Here is a 14593-nt window from a genome sequence, read left to right on the forward strand (position 1 = left end):
AAATTATATCATAGATAATGGAATTAATGAAGAGTACTTTTCCTTTCTGTATGTTTCTGTATGAAGAGGTATATCCTCTTCCTATTGCAGTGGAACGGGTTCTATCTGATCAGTTCTACTCCTGTGCCATAAGGCACTCTCCATCATCTGATCCATTGTCCTGATTTTTTTCTCCATCACTAAGAAAGGGACAGCATTTTTTTGTGGCCAGTTTGGAGGGATTGCTCTGTCCTTTGGCCTGTCTGGAAATTTCTGCTCACTGAGCACCCTGCAAGCCAAACACAACAGATACCCACTGAGCCCCAGTGACTCTTCTGCAGTGGTGTCATTAACCTGGCTCCCCATCCTTCATCCAGCAGCTGATTTTCAAGAAATTTTTAAGAAGGTAGTATCTGAAGACTGTATCTACCAGATACAGCAATCAGATTTTAGGAAGAAATCAATAGGTGGACAGTTGTCCTTATATTATCCAGCAAAAATTGTTACTTTGGAGATGTGGAGGTAAATTTGACAATAATTAGCAGAAGTCTTGGGGTACAGGCAGCCTAAGTGTGCCTGTGTGTTTTGTGTGTATCAGGGTAACCCCCTTTAAAAATTTAACTGTTCTGTATATTGTAGAAGGAACAGTAACAAAAAAGGAAGTGGGACAGGGGGTTTCAAGAGTTGCAAAGCTTTTCTGTGTAATGCTACATTTCCCTTCACAAGGGAAATAAAACAGTCAATTTTAAAGTGGAACTTAATCATAAGCAGTGTAAAATCTGAATAAAATTTGTGTATTAAGCTACAGAATACAGGCTCGCAGCCTCTAAACTGCCTTCTTTATTTCTTCAAAAAGAAATAAAGAATTTTCTGAACAAGTGGCATTTCTCAGAGGTAGACCAAGCCTTCAAATAAATTAGTGAAGTGATAAGCTAAGAGTTAGAAAAGAAGCTGCTGTGTTATTCTTATTTTTAAGAAGCCAAAGTGCACTTTAGAAGAGTGATTCCATCAGCCTAAAAAATGAATATGTGGTAAATTATTGTTTAACTAACAAGAAGAGCTAAATGTTGCATCATATGCATAGGCATTAGCTCTCTATCTCTTTAAAACAGCTCAAATGAACGTTTGTCTTAATGTGCTAAACCCAATGTTTTTCCTTGCAGCACTCCTAGCTTTTTTTTCCTATTCTTGTGATTGACACAAAGAGTAACAAATCTGAAAAGTATCATAAAATCTAAAATTGAATATTTTTAATTGTCTGAATTCAACATTGTTTCTGGGAAACATAGATTAAAACCTTCAGGTTTCATATAGAAAGGATTGGTCCAAGTGAAGCAGATATATAGGCTTATTTCTTGCCATGCAAACTAATTTTCTCTACAAGATGAACATCATCAATTACCTTCTTTAAAATGATGCATAGATATGTAAAATATCATGCCAAATAAGAAGCATTTGTTGTCTCCACCAGAAATTGCATTTGATTTCATTTTATTTAAGTGCTCAACTGATAAGCTTCTCCTCGATGAATTTAGTTTACACTGTGAACTATTATTTTGTAAAATAGAGAACCTTGAAAAACTCGTGATGCAAATTCACTTTATTTATAAAGTGTCTTCTGGGATATCACATGACTTACAGTGAGAATACCCAATTAATAAAATAGCTTTTCTCAGCAAGTATTTCTACAATAATGTCCCTAAAGTACTGTGTGCCTGGCTAAAAGTATTCCAGGACAATCACAGCAATATGCTAAAGAGGACAAGCAGACTTCAAGCCAATATTGTCTCACTTTTTTTTTACTTCTTAATTTAATAAAAAGCTCTGAATACAGAGACTGATGAGTTTTCAAGTTCTGACTGACGGGTTTTCAATTGATCTTGATGTTTTATAGCTCCCAACACTTGGGTAACTAAGCGGCTTGCAAACCCAACCAAAACAGAAACCTTAGGAGGTAAAGAGGAGTTATTACCCCAGGCTGTAGAAACAGTGCCCAGAAGGAGAAGTGGCTTTGCCAGACTTCTGTCTTCTAGACAGGAGAAGTATGTGGCAGCCTGTGGAGATCAGATCACAGAAATCCTGAACAAGTACATCCACTGCTGGGCCATGCCACCACTCCAGCAGGCCACTGTAATCCTTCAGCTGTCACTGGCTCACTGGAAGATCATTTCTTTCTGTGAGAAGTTTTATGTATGGAGTCCTTATATTTCTGCAGTCCCAGAGTGCACATTTTGGGGCTACCCTACATCCCCAGCAGCTGACACAGTGCAATCCCTCTCTCTTGGCAGAACTGCCTCCATCACTGGTTTTGCAGCTTCCTATCTTTCCCAGCCATGAGCCTGATGCTAATAATATAGATGCTGTTAGCACCTTAAAAGCCAAAAAAGTTAGGAGACTGATCTGGTTTACATTTAATTTAAGAAATTAAAGCACCTTATATAAGTGCTTTATATAAGTCTGCTTCCACAGGATTGTGTTTGCTTTCACTGACATCTGTATGGATCTTCCCACATGGGTATCTCCAGATGTAAAGAAGCACCTCAGCCTCATCTCCCATCTATCTTTGCTGTTCCCATTGAGGCTACTGGCCCGAAAACCAGCTACCAGTTCTGTAGTGTCTGCTGAGTAAATGTCTCCATGATGTATAAATCATATTCATTCATAAAGTATGGAACTGTTGTGCCTAAATCTAACATTGCTGAGTATTAAAGATTCAACCTCCTAGGCCTAGTCACTGACAAATGAAAGCAAACAAGGCCAGGGCATGGAAGGCAGTCTCAAGGCTTACCAATCAACTTCTTCATTTTGCCTAATACACTGATCTATCTTACCCTTTTCTGCTTAGAAGTTTATCAGTGCAATTGTTCCTAATGAAAATATTAAATACAGTGCCAAACTCATGAGCCAGAGGGCTGCTTTTTCAAGTTTTTCATTACCTGCTAAGTAAATTAATTAATGCAAATGAAACTCTAGTGTCATAAAATTACATCCTGTTCTAATTGAAGACAATGGCAAAACTGCCATTGACCTCCATGGGAACAGGTTCAGGCCCATAACTTTCATACATTGTACATTAAGCGATATAATCAGAAATACTATATTCTCCCATTAAAATGAGATATAGATATTGCACGACAAGTAACAGCACAGGGACTCTTCTGATGATTGTAATTAGAATTTTTAATGGTGGGTTAGGTATGTTTAATATGCAATTCCACATTGCTGTTGTACTATCAGATTCTATTTGGGATCTTTACATATAGCATAACTGAATTCAGAGGCAGATGAATGCTCACGATATTTCAAATTCAGCAGTTTTGCTGATTTAGCACCTTCTAAAGCATGCACCATGTGGTGAACAAACACTGCGAACAAAGATGTTTTCCTCTGAGGTTTGCCAGGAATTAAAAATTTTAACACTTTCCTGCTCTCCTCACAGATAGAAAAGTGTTGTTATGCAGATACAAAAGTGCTGTGTAATAATTCTAATAGGTATAATTGTATTATCTCTGAGGAACTTAGGTGTGGAGCCAACTCCATGTATTAGCTAATAACCAATCCATTACTTGATGAACTGACTTACATGAAGAAAGCTTATAATCCGTAGATTTGTCTGTTTGGAATTAAGTCATAACAAGATATTGAAAATATATTTTTTTCAGGTTTCAATATCTTATGTTACAATCATTGTGCCAGAACCCAAATGAAATCTGAAGAATAGTAACATGCCTTAAAAATAGCAGATGCTATTAACTCACAAAAACAATATAAAAATAACCCAAGGCACCACTAATTAAGCATGAGTCAGTGCTTCCAGTAAATTCATGGCAACTGCAAGCAACAGGAAAAGAATTGTCTATCTCAAAGCATTGCCAAGTTAGTGCAGAAACTTAATCCAAAGGATTTGAATGTCTCATGTATTTGAGATTGACAGTTCATATCTGTACTGACAGTTGCCTTCTCTTGGGATTTTTCTTTCTCCCCCCAGCTTATCTGTAGTTTCCTCAGAAAGTCATCACCATCTGATACAGTAATATTTAGAAATTATTATATGAGCTGGTATGTTTCTTTTCTTTCCATAGTGTTTGGAATGTATTTTGGCCAGGAAGCCTGAAGCTAAATACTCTGTCATTCAAAAGCCATGCCAGGGATTCTTGGAAACACCTGCACCTTGCAGTTATGCAAATGCCTTTGAGATATGTCAGAACACTGTTTACTTGCACCATACCAACCGCATGTCATCTGAATTAATTTTCACATTCTTGTCCTGATGGGACATGGCTCTGAATATAAAAATTGACACATGTGAGTGCAGTGTGGTTAAAGAGGTGTTGATGCTTTGCCAAAATTATGCAACAGATCTTTGCTGGCCAGCAATATGATTAAACTAAAGTATCTTTGTGAGTTACATTTTAACAGCACCAATGCACAGATATGTATGTTCTTTCTCAGAGATGCATCAAGAGATGAATCCAACAGCAATGGGAATGTAGTGAGAGTCAAAGATACAGCAGCATCTACTAGAGTAGTATCACAGTCTTGAATAAATGCAACACATCAATGCTTCCCAGCACTGTCCCGCATAACAGCAAACACTTTATTTGGGGTGAAAATACCTGTGGACAGTTTCTTCACTCCTTTTTCAGCAAAATCAGGTCACTTGGAGAGCAGAAATGAAGTAGAAGAAACCTTGTTCACTTGTAGTCCTTCAAAACATCATTCACTTTTTCTTCAAAAGATTCAGTAACATAAGAATAGCAGATTAGAGAAGTTTCAGACTATATCACCTGTACCTCAGGAAGGCTGCGGCAAGATTTGTTAATCTCCTGTGTTGTGGCTTCATGAACATAGATCTGAAGGCTGTATTACTCAAAAGATTGTCCTTTTGCTCTCAGTCTCTGTCTCCTCCATATTTAGTTTTTTTTGGTTTTGTGACACTAGCAAAGTAAAGCACTCTGTAGATGCCTTATCTGAAAGCAGGACTATAGGAGGAGAATCTGATTGGCACAGTTTTTGTCACATTTCATGGCATATATTTATCTAAAAAGGGTGGGAATGGCATACTGGTAGGCATAGTGCTTTTATCACACAGATTGATAGCTGCATCTATCAGTTTTCTATAAAAGAAAATAAATAATGATGTCAAGCTCAACAGTTACTTCTACGTGTTCCTAAATCAAAGAGGAAAATTGAGGAGATAGGCAATGATTTGTTTTCACTGCAAGGAGTATCCAGGTGTGTCTGGTTATTGCTTGCAAAAGTGCTCCACTTTTGAGGGATGTGGGAAACCCCACCAGCCCAGTAGCCTCTCTGGACAGGAGAAGCTATCAAGTCAAAGACTCCAGATCACATGGGTCCTGTGAGTGCACAGAAGAGCAAACCTACTCAACCTTTGACCTATTCTTTTGCAGAATATATTGCCTTCTTTCTAAAAAAGTTGAGCACTGGATCTACTAAAACAGTTTTTGTCTTGTGGCTGATTTCTGAGGGAGGCTTTTTGCAATCTGGCATGTATGAAAGATCCTGCTATTTTCAGTGTGCATTCTCTTAGGTCTTAAAACTTTTGAACTCACATTTCAGCCTCTCTACAGAATTTATAGAACCTCCTCTCCTGTTCATCTTCATATTTTCATTAACTTTTTAATAATTTAAGTATCTGAGAAACATTTGCTCATTTCTAATGAGGTTTAAACCAAAAAATTTCCAAGCTAGTATTGGGCGCATAGATAGACACACACGAATAAATGCATAGCAGCCAAAAACACCATATTCTTGGATGGCTCTGTTTAAATTACATGTTATAGATAGTAGCTGCCTGCAAGAATCTATGTCCAGTTCCATGTTTGAAGCTGAACATATTCTCCTCAATGATAATAAAAATGTTCCCTGTTTTTGTTACAGCTTCTGCCTGACCATGTTCTAATGTGCCCATAGCAAGGAAAATATTGTTTCCATTCCAATTGGCATAATGAGAAAATGTGTTTAATGTGTTGGCTTTCACACAGTACTTATCAGAACATTATCCTTTGAAATTGTCAGTTTATGGCATGATAATTAGATCAGGTACTTGAAACCTGTCAAGTAAAAGCAAGTGTTCTTCAATTATCGTATTCCTTTTAACTTCACAGGTGGGACCTAATAAAGTGAACTGCTAAAAAGTATTGAGGCAGTAGGAGGCTTGCCATTTCAGTCAGTGCAACAAAGACTACATACAAGAAATTTCTCATACTGTTTTTCCTGCAAAGCTGATTGTGTCCCAGCTCACAAGAGAAAGGCATTGCACTACTGACAATGATGAGAGTTAAGACAGCCTGAAAATTACTATTTTTTTTGCAAATATGAATTTGCTTAATAAATTGTTCCAATAAATAATGTTTAGACAAAACTTGGTGAAAGAAAGCCTTCTTGAAGAGGTTAAGACTTTCACAAATTTAACTAACTTTTTCCTTAATTCTAAATAGTAGGACTAAGGAATAATACTGACTTTTTTTACTGCTATGTGTTTTTTAACATCACATCTTATTGTAAATTTTGTGACTTTGGGTCCTCCATATTTAATGGACATTTTGTTGGCTGACACTACAATACATAAAGTACATTTTCCTTTTATTCATTTCCCTGAAACAAAAATATTAGAACTCTGAAGATGGGTAACATGGCATGTAATCTCAATTCCTTGCAATTTCTGTAGTATTTTTAAAGGGATGTATGCATTGACTCACTCCACACTTTAGGTTTAAATGACTGCCACAACAAAGGTTCACTTTAAAAATTGGATTAGGCAACTTCAGTGACATTGACTTACAGCAAAAGTTAGGCTCTTAATTGCTGAAAATACATTGGAAAAAAAGTTTCAGCCCATGCAACTGCTTGCTACTTTTAAAAATTTCAGTCTAAATTTGAAAGAGTGCCTAAGTAAACATTCAGAACTTGGTTCATAAACTAAACTATGGGAAATCTGTCCTGAAAAACACCAGGGGTTTTGCCTACTAATATGCCCAAAGGTGTGCCTGGAGTCATTAGGGAACAAAGACCTGTCTGAGAAACATTATGAAGATTAATAACTGTGCATACAAGATTGGAAAGGAGCAAGCAGAGGGCATATTGCTTATTGCCTGTATCTATCTGGGACTGGGATGAAAAATAAATCAAATTCAGGAAGGTTTTCAAAGAGGTTTTGGAAAAAATCAAGAGTTGTAGCAGGGCAAGGTTGGTCCCAGTATAAGTACAACTAGCCTTTTTCCTACTGCCTAGAACATTTGAGAGAAATAAGACCTCCTTTAAAAAGGAAGCTGATGGTAAGATACAGATGCAATATTATCGTATTCTTTTCAGTAACAGATTTTTTTTTTTCCTTGCTGGGATAACTGAGAAGTTTCCATTTTAAATGTATATGCATGCAAGATGATGAGGTACATTAGAATAGGTTATCTGGATTTTGGCCATCATGTTTCTTCAACAAATATTTGTCTTAGACCGTTCCCACTTCGGGAATATTTGACATACCTATGTGTAAACGGAAAGCCTAGAGGAAGGCTCACAGTCTCCTTGTGTCTTTAGCCCATTGACTTGTAAGACACTAGACAATAAATAAATTAAGCAATACTATGTTCTTTCACCTAGAAGTTAAACAATTACCACATATGCATGCATTATGGTGTGAGAAAATGGAGTATCCTGGGAATTATTATAGAGAACAATTGAATTTCATGTTCCAACACGATATCCTCCCATGTGGCTTGTCTCTTGCTTGGAAGACTTAGTCCTCTGGGATGTAGAGTAGAACTCCTGGAACAGAAAGGGAAAGAAGGAGATGTATGGATATAATGTCAGCCATGGATTGCACTTACTTGGCTTGAATTCTTAAAAATTGCTCAGGTCAGAAGGAACAAGATAGAAGGAAATTGATTCAATCCGTTTTAGAGCTTTCATGAGTTACTGTAACAAACACTTGACTGGTATTATTCCCTTCATTGGAATCAATGAAAAGAAATAGTATCTGCAGTTTACAGGGTCTTATTCTTCAGACCAAAGTCATCTAGAAGAGATAATCCAGAGTGGATTTGGTTGTAACTGCCTGCAAACTATTGTGATGTGTCCATGCAAGGGGTAAAATAGAAGAATTTTTTAATATGAATTTCATATATATACTTTGCTCATATTGCAAAGTGTAGTTTCTTCTAATAAGCACCACCTTACTACCCACTGAAGGATTAATTAGATTGGTGCATATCAAAAGGATTGGACTTTGGCAGAAAACAGTCAAGGAGCCAGACATCAATTCTATTGACAGACAGGTTTTTGAAGCATTTGTCCACAGGGATAAATTCACCTTGACTTGCAGAGTAAAATGCATATAGCACATACCTTCTGCGCTTGAAGTGTTTGTCATTGTCTTTTCGTGAGGAATATGCCAGAGCTCAGATTTAGTTTTCATCAAAAGCTCTGCAGAACTGCCATCAGCAGAAGCTGTAGGGAAGACAAGCTGGATCAAACCACATCCTTTGACATGGGCTTAATGCTCCCTTGACATGACAGCTTGTGGGGTGGGTCTGGTTTTACAGCCAAGACTATAATTCTTGTGAAAGATTAAAATAAGTTTCAGTACAGGATTAGGGCAAATCAGGTTTCACAACAGATTAGAAATTTCCAGAATAAACTTCTTTCTTACTATGTATTGCTTTCCCCTTGACCTTTCTTTATTTCTGTCATTATGCCAGAATCCAGAATTTAAATGTAGAGACTCAATACCAAATACCTCTGCTCTCTAGGGTGATCATGGCATTTGCCCTCACAAAGTCCAGTTTTGCTGGCTTCTTCTCTTTGCTCATTTCCAGACCCTCTAAGGTTTTTTGGGTTTTAGCCTGCCCTTTAACAAGGTCATCTTCCTTTTAGGACACTATTTTCATTCTTTCCCTGCTTTATCCAAAGATGTGGAAAGATACACACCATTTGCTGAACAGTATTTAAGCTCTTCAAGTGACCACTAATTTTAACACTGACTTATGAGAAACAATCTTAATGCTGAGTAGTGGTATTTGTGATAGTGATGACATTTCTGAATGTCAGCTGCAATTATTTTGTTCATAATTGGTTCTGATTACAACATTTATTTTCATCAGTTTCATTTTAAAACCTCTGTACCGCTAATAATAAAACTCACTGAATGTAAAAAAGCATACAACTTTTTCTGCAGCACTCCTGAGACCACTCTGTGGTGTTCTTGGGCCTGAAAAGATTCTGTTCCATTCATGGACAGCACAGAATATGTCATAAGTAGTATATTTGTGGCCTCTTTCAATGGAATTAATAATTGATGCATTGTAGTACTATGCAGGAAGCACAGCAGCAGTATAAGACAAGAACCTTACATCTGGAAATCACTCCGCAGGAGAAAAGCCTTCAAAATATAAACATTTTACATTCACCATGGACAGAATACTGGACATTCACAACACACAAATGTCCATGTTATAAACTCACAAGCCGCATTAATGTGGCAGTTAAATTTACTAGTCTGAAAGCTGCACTTGTAAAATATTTATGAATACATGTGGTTGTCACTGCAAAGAAACTGCACTGTCAGCTCAACCTCTCTCCCTAATTGTTTCTTCTCCCTGTCTTCCCCCCACTGGAATGTATTCCATAAAATTCAAAACATGACCCTTACCTCACTTAAAAAATACCTACATGGTAGGTGCAAAAGAAAAAAGTAAGAGCTGTTTTCATGACATTTTGGTCACTGTTTTATCCACTTAGAAAGGTTTCAGTTTGGTATACCTTAATGGAAAATTAAATCTCTTTTTTGTGTCTGTATTTTCTTCAAATTAAAAAATGAACTGTGAAGAATGATTTGAATTTTTTCCCACAAAATTTAAACTAGTGAGTAAATCATCCAGTGCAGTGCTTTTACAAGTGCCCTGGATAGCTGCCTAACTGGGTTTTGTGGGAAGAGAGGGTTGAAAATTACACTGGAATGATTCGAAAATATGCTAAAAACATGCTTTAAAGACATTTCCATTTTCTTTGTCCCAAAGAGATCATAGCTTTCATATTTAAATGATTACTAATTTAATTTATATATTGATCTTGTTTATGAACCATTCTGTTACTGTAGAATGTTCTCATATACATTTTGGAGGGCTCAGGAGCTAAACAGACTATACATGAAAGGAAACAAAAGGAAAAAGGAAGAAAGCTTACTGTTTCCTTACCTGACAGCAAATTGACATCAGTGTGATTTTTCTTCAAGAGGTGTTTGGGGCTGGATCCTTTCTTAATGTAGTATTTAAATAGTGTTCAGGGCTGGATATTTTCTTAATGTAATATTGAATTGGGGCAGGGAGGAAGGGAGAACAAACAAGAAATTAAAATGTTCATTCTGGTCTTGAAGTCTCTCAGTTGTGATTGTATGCACACAACAGTTATGACCACATTTATTTATCACTTTCACATTTTTAAACACTGCAGCCCAAAGTACCAGTGTATTGTTACTGAAGCTTGGGGCCCCTGGTGAAGGGGTTCTCACATGAGCTTGGAGCAGTAGCTGTGGTCCCTGCCAGCTGCATGTCCAGCATTTCAGCATCTCCAGCAATTAAATAGCTCCAAAGTCAGGGCTGATATTGCTAAAAGCAGTGCACCTTTGCTGATAAATGTCCCACTAAACTGAGCCCACACACCACCAGACTCAGCAGCCTCCACACCCTTGGGATCTAGCTGAAGAAGTTCTGTACTTCAGCAAGGGGCATTGCAAAGTTCTTCAGCTGAAGAGGAATAATTCCATGCACCAATTACAGGCTGGGGGCAGCCATCCAGAGAGCAGCTTGGTAGTAAAGGACTTCACAATCCCTGTGGACGCCATGCTGAGCATGAGCCAGCAATGTGCCAGGGTGGCAGTGAAGGCTAACAGCATCCTGGGTTACATTAGGAAGATGATAATCAGCAGCCTGAGGAAGGCAATTATTTTCCTCTACTAAGAACTGATGATAACACGCCTGAAGTGCTGTGTCCAGTTCTGGGCTCCCCTGTACACAATTAACTTGACCACACTGGAGCAAGTTCAGAAAATGGCCATGAAGACAATTAAAGGAAAAAAGCCTCTGTTCCATAAGGAGAGGCTGAAAGGGAGGATTCTTGAAGAAGCATGAGGATGATCAAACACTAGAACAAGTTTACCCAGAGAGATCACAGAGCTTCCATCTCTGAAGGTAATTGGAACTAGACTGGGCAATATTGACTGTTCAGTTAGGATGCTGCCCCAGCTGACATTGCTCTGAGCAGGACGGTTGGATTAGATAATCTCCAGAGGTTCCTCCAACCTCAAACATTTTGTGTTTCTGTAGTGGCCAGAGTTTGGTCATGCTCCTTAGGGACTCTGAAATAAGTACAGGTAGCATGGGTCAGAAATTGTGTGGGTATAATTTTGACAAGGGAAACCTACATGTCTGTAGAAATCTGGACCTGGAGTTTTGGCTCTTCTCTGTGCTTCTGGTGCTGTGGTTCACTACAGTTTAGCTTGGCTTGTTCCCTCCTCAGAGGAGTGCTGGGACGGCTGTTGAGCCCCTCATCAGCACTACTTTATCTGAGAGGGAGGGAGGGAGGGAGGGAGGGAGCTGTGTGGGGACCCATCCTCATGGAGTCTCATTCACCACAATTCTGGCTGTGAAGTGAGCATCACCAAACACTGCAGACCATCTGGCATGCTTCTGAACTGGCAAAATGCTGGCTGAAGTGTGGGTGAAGAGCTCTGACATGCCACTCTCTGAAGGCGCTCAAAGCAATATCCGATACAATACTGGCACGAGTGTGTGTGCTCTGCTGCACTGAGACTGCTTATAATGAAATCCTTGTTATGTAACACAGCTGATGTATAGGGATATTCACCAACTGATGTTTCCAGGGGTGAATATTACCAAAATCTTTATTCACATTTAAACACGTGATATAGCTTTTTCCTCCATAGGAAAAAAAAATGACTGCAAATGTCTGTGACACTTGAAAAATCAAAGCCTTTCAAAGTAATAAAGGCAGTGCTCAGAAAATATTATAAACAGTAGCCCTACTACAGTATTGCCTTTAAAGAGACATCTGGGGTGAATTAGGGTGCTGCTCAGGCTGTGACACTGCTACAGATGTTGAGGTGTAAACGTGTTTTGCAGGGTCTGTAGATATGTGATCATGTATAATGCTTTTATTAGGAGCTCAAGCACTATATTTCCAGTAATATGAAACATGACAGAGAAGAAAAGAAATGCCTTCTGAGTTTGAATTACAGCCACGTCTAATGAGCTCAGAGGTGTTTTTCACTCAACTTTTCTATTACTTTTCAACTCCTGCAGCTTAAATGAGGCTACTGATCATAACAGTAAATATGGGCTCAAAGAATATCCCAAGAGGTGTCATTAGGAACATATTACATCCTTTTCTAATTTGTACACTTACCTTGTTGCAGGATTTCACAGGACTGATGAAACCTCCAGAACTGCATGTTTCCCTCAGCAGTCTACAAAAACCCTTAGTCTGAATGACATGTATTATTTCCTTGTTGAACATGTGATGTAGAGGTTTTAATAAAAGATTTATTGTAAGGAAAACTAGATGTTTTATTTCCAGACTAATTGAATACTTATTGCTCTGAGTTTAAAAATGCTGTGGTGATATATTACACCTCAACACAACTGTACACATGAAATCTGCAGCAAGAAAGTTTATTGGACTACAAATCAGAACACAGCTGTTGATAGGAGAGCTATATACCTTTATGTGCAATATGTTACAATAAAGTTTTACTGTATAAGTCATGGTGGAAAATAAAATAAAATTCTGATAAAATAGTTAAGCAATACTTATTTTTACTGACTGGAATAAAGATAGGTGCCTGAACTCGAATCTTCTCTGTTGTGTATGGATGATGAAAGTGCCATAGTGGAATCACCCTGTCACAGTTACACGGAAGATAGTGATACAGCTCCTAATCCTGGTAAGGATTAACTATAGAACAGAACAGCTCCCAAATTTGCCCTGGAATAGACAATCTGCTCTAAGCCATGTTTGCTGCTTGCCCAAGTATTTGGACACAGTACAGACAAGGTGCAGAGCAGCCAGGGGATATGCAATTCTCTCTCAGTTCAGTCTGTGCCCAGCAGCCAGGGCTGCCATGCAGCTCAACCCAGTGCTGCTGCCTCAGCCTCCCCACACCCTCCCACTGGCTGTTAGCACCCCAAGAGCCATGGAAATGCATGGATCAGGGGCTTCTCTGCTTTGCATCCATTTGACATCTTGTAATTCTCTGGAGCTAGATACCTGCAAAAATTGGTGCTATCACCCTTTTGTGACAAATTCAATGACAGAGATGCTGCATTGCTCTTTTCTGGGACTTTGGGGATGGGAAATAAGATGTCATGAATAGATTATTTCTACAGTAGATCTTTCTTCTAAGGCCTAAGTGATGCCTACATCCTTTTACTCTAGGTTGAATTTTTTAATAACATGAAATGTTAACTTACATGCTTTCTCTCCTTTCATATCTCCTATCTAATTTCTATTTTCCCTGAGCATGTCTTTCTAAATAACAGTTGTTCAAATCATGAGTTGTCCTGCAGAGTATCAGAAGGTCTGGAATATCACACTGGCAAAGAGAAGCTGTAGCTGGCTCTGTGTGTTATGGCTTTTTGCCAGTTCATCACTCCTCCTGCTTTGTACCTGAGCTACCTCTTTAGTCTCAGTAGAAAGAAAGGAGGTGGGAGAAATAAATAGAAGCCAAATAAAAATGTTCCATAGGTCTGCAAAACACCTGGGCCTCATATCTAATATTGTGATAAATACAGAACCATAAAAAATTTAAGACTAAAGGTAAATTAATTCCCCGTGGAATTTATTATATAAATATATTAATTGGGACTGCAGTCCTACCTGATAACACTGGGCCTAACTTCACTTGTAGTCATGAAATGTTTATTCTACATCATTAACATTTGAGTTCAATGGGGGTCCTTATGGGAAAGTGACACACAAATTTTCCAGATAGCAATATTTAAGCAGATGTTTTAAAGAAAATAGAGCATCCTGTTAGCTTTAGGTATGCTGTCTCTACCAGGACAAGTTCTTTTGTTTTGCCAAAACCCTAAGTCCAAAGATTAGAAACCCACAAAATATCTACATGTCTACCTTCAGATGTTTGATGAACCTGAGAGGACCTGTTCTTCTTTCCAAGCTCTTTATCCATCACGTCCTACAAGATGACCCAACTGCTCAGACTATCAAAAGTTTGTCACTCTTCCAATTCTCTTTCCAGTGGCATAAGACTTCCATTAAAAATAAAGGCATCAAGCATTCATTGCACAGTAGAAATACTCTTCCATGATGAAGTAGAAGCCAGAGGATTATGAATTGCCTCTATATCTTCCACCTGAATAGTGCCATCCTACTCTCCCTTCCAGTATTTTCATTATAGGCATAACAAGATCCTGCTTTTACCCAGCCAAATCTACATATAGTTAGCTAATACTATTCCTTTTTTGCTTGTTTCCTTTTGTTGTTTGTTCTCTTTAATTGTTTTTTATTATAAAGTAACTTTTTCCTGTATAGAGCATCTTTGTTTGTTTCTCTTGATGCA

Source organism: Taeniopygia guttata, chromosome 2 (genome assembly GCF_048771995.1).
Source record: "Taeniopygia guttata chromosome 2, bTaeGut7.mat, whole genome shotgun sequence".
Taxonomy (NCBI): Eukaryota; Metazoa; Chordata; class Aves; order Passeriformes; family Estrildidae; genus Taeniopygia; species Taeniopygia guttata.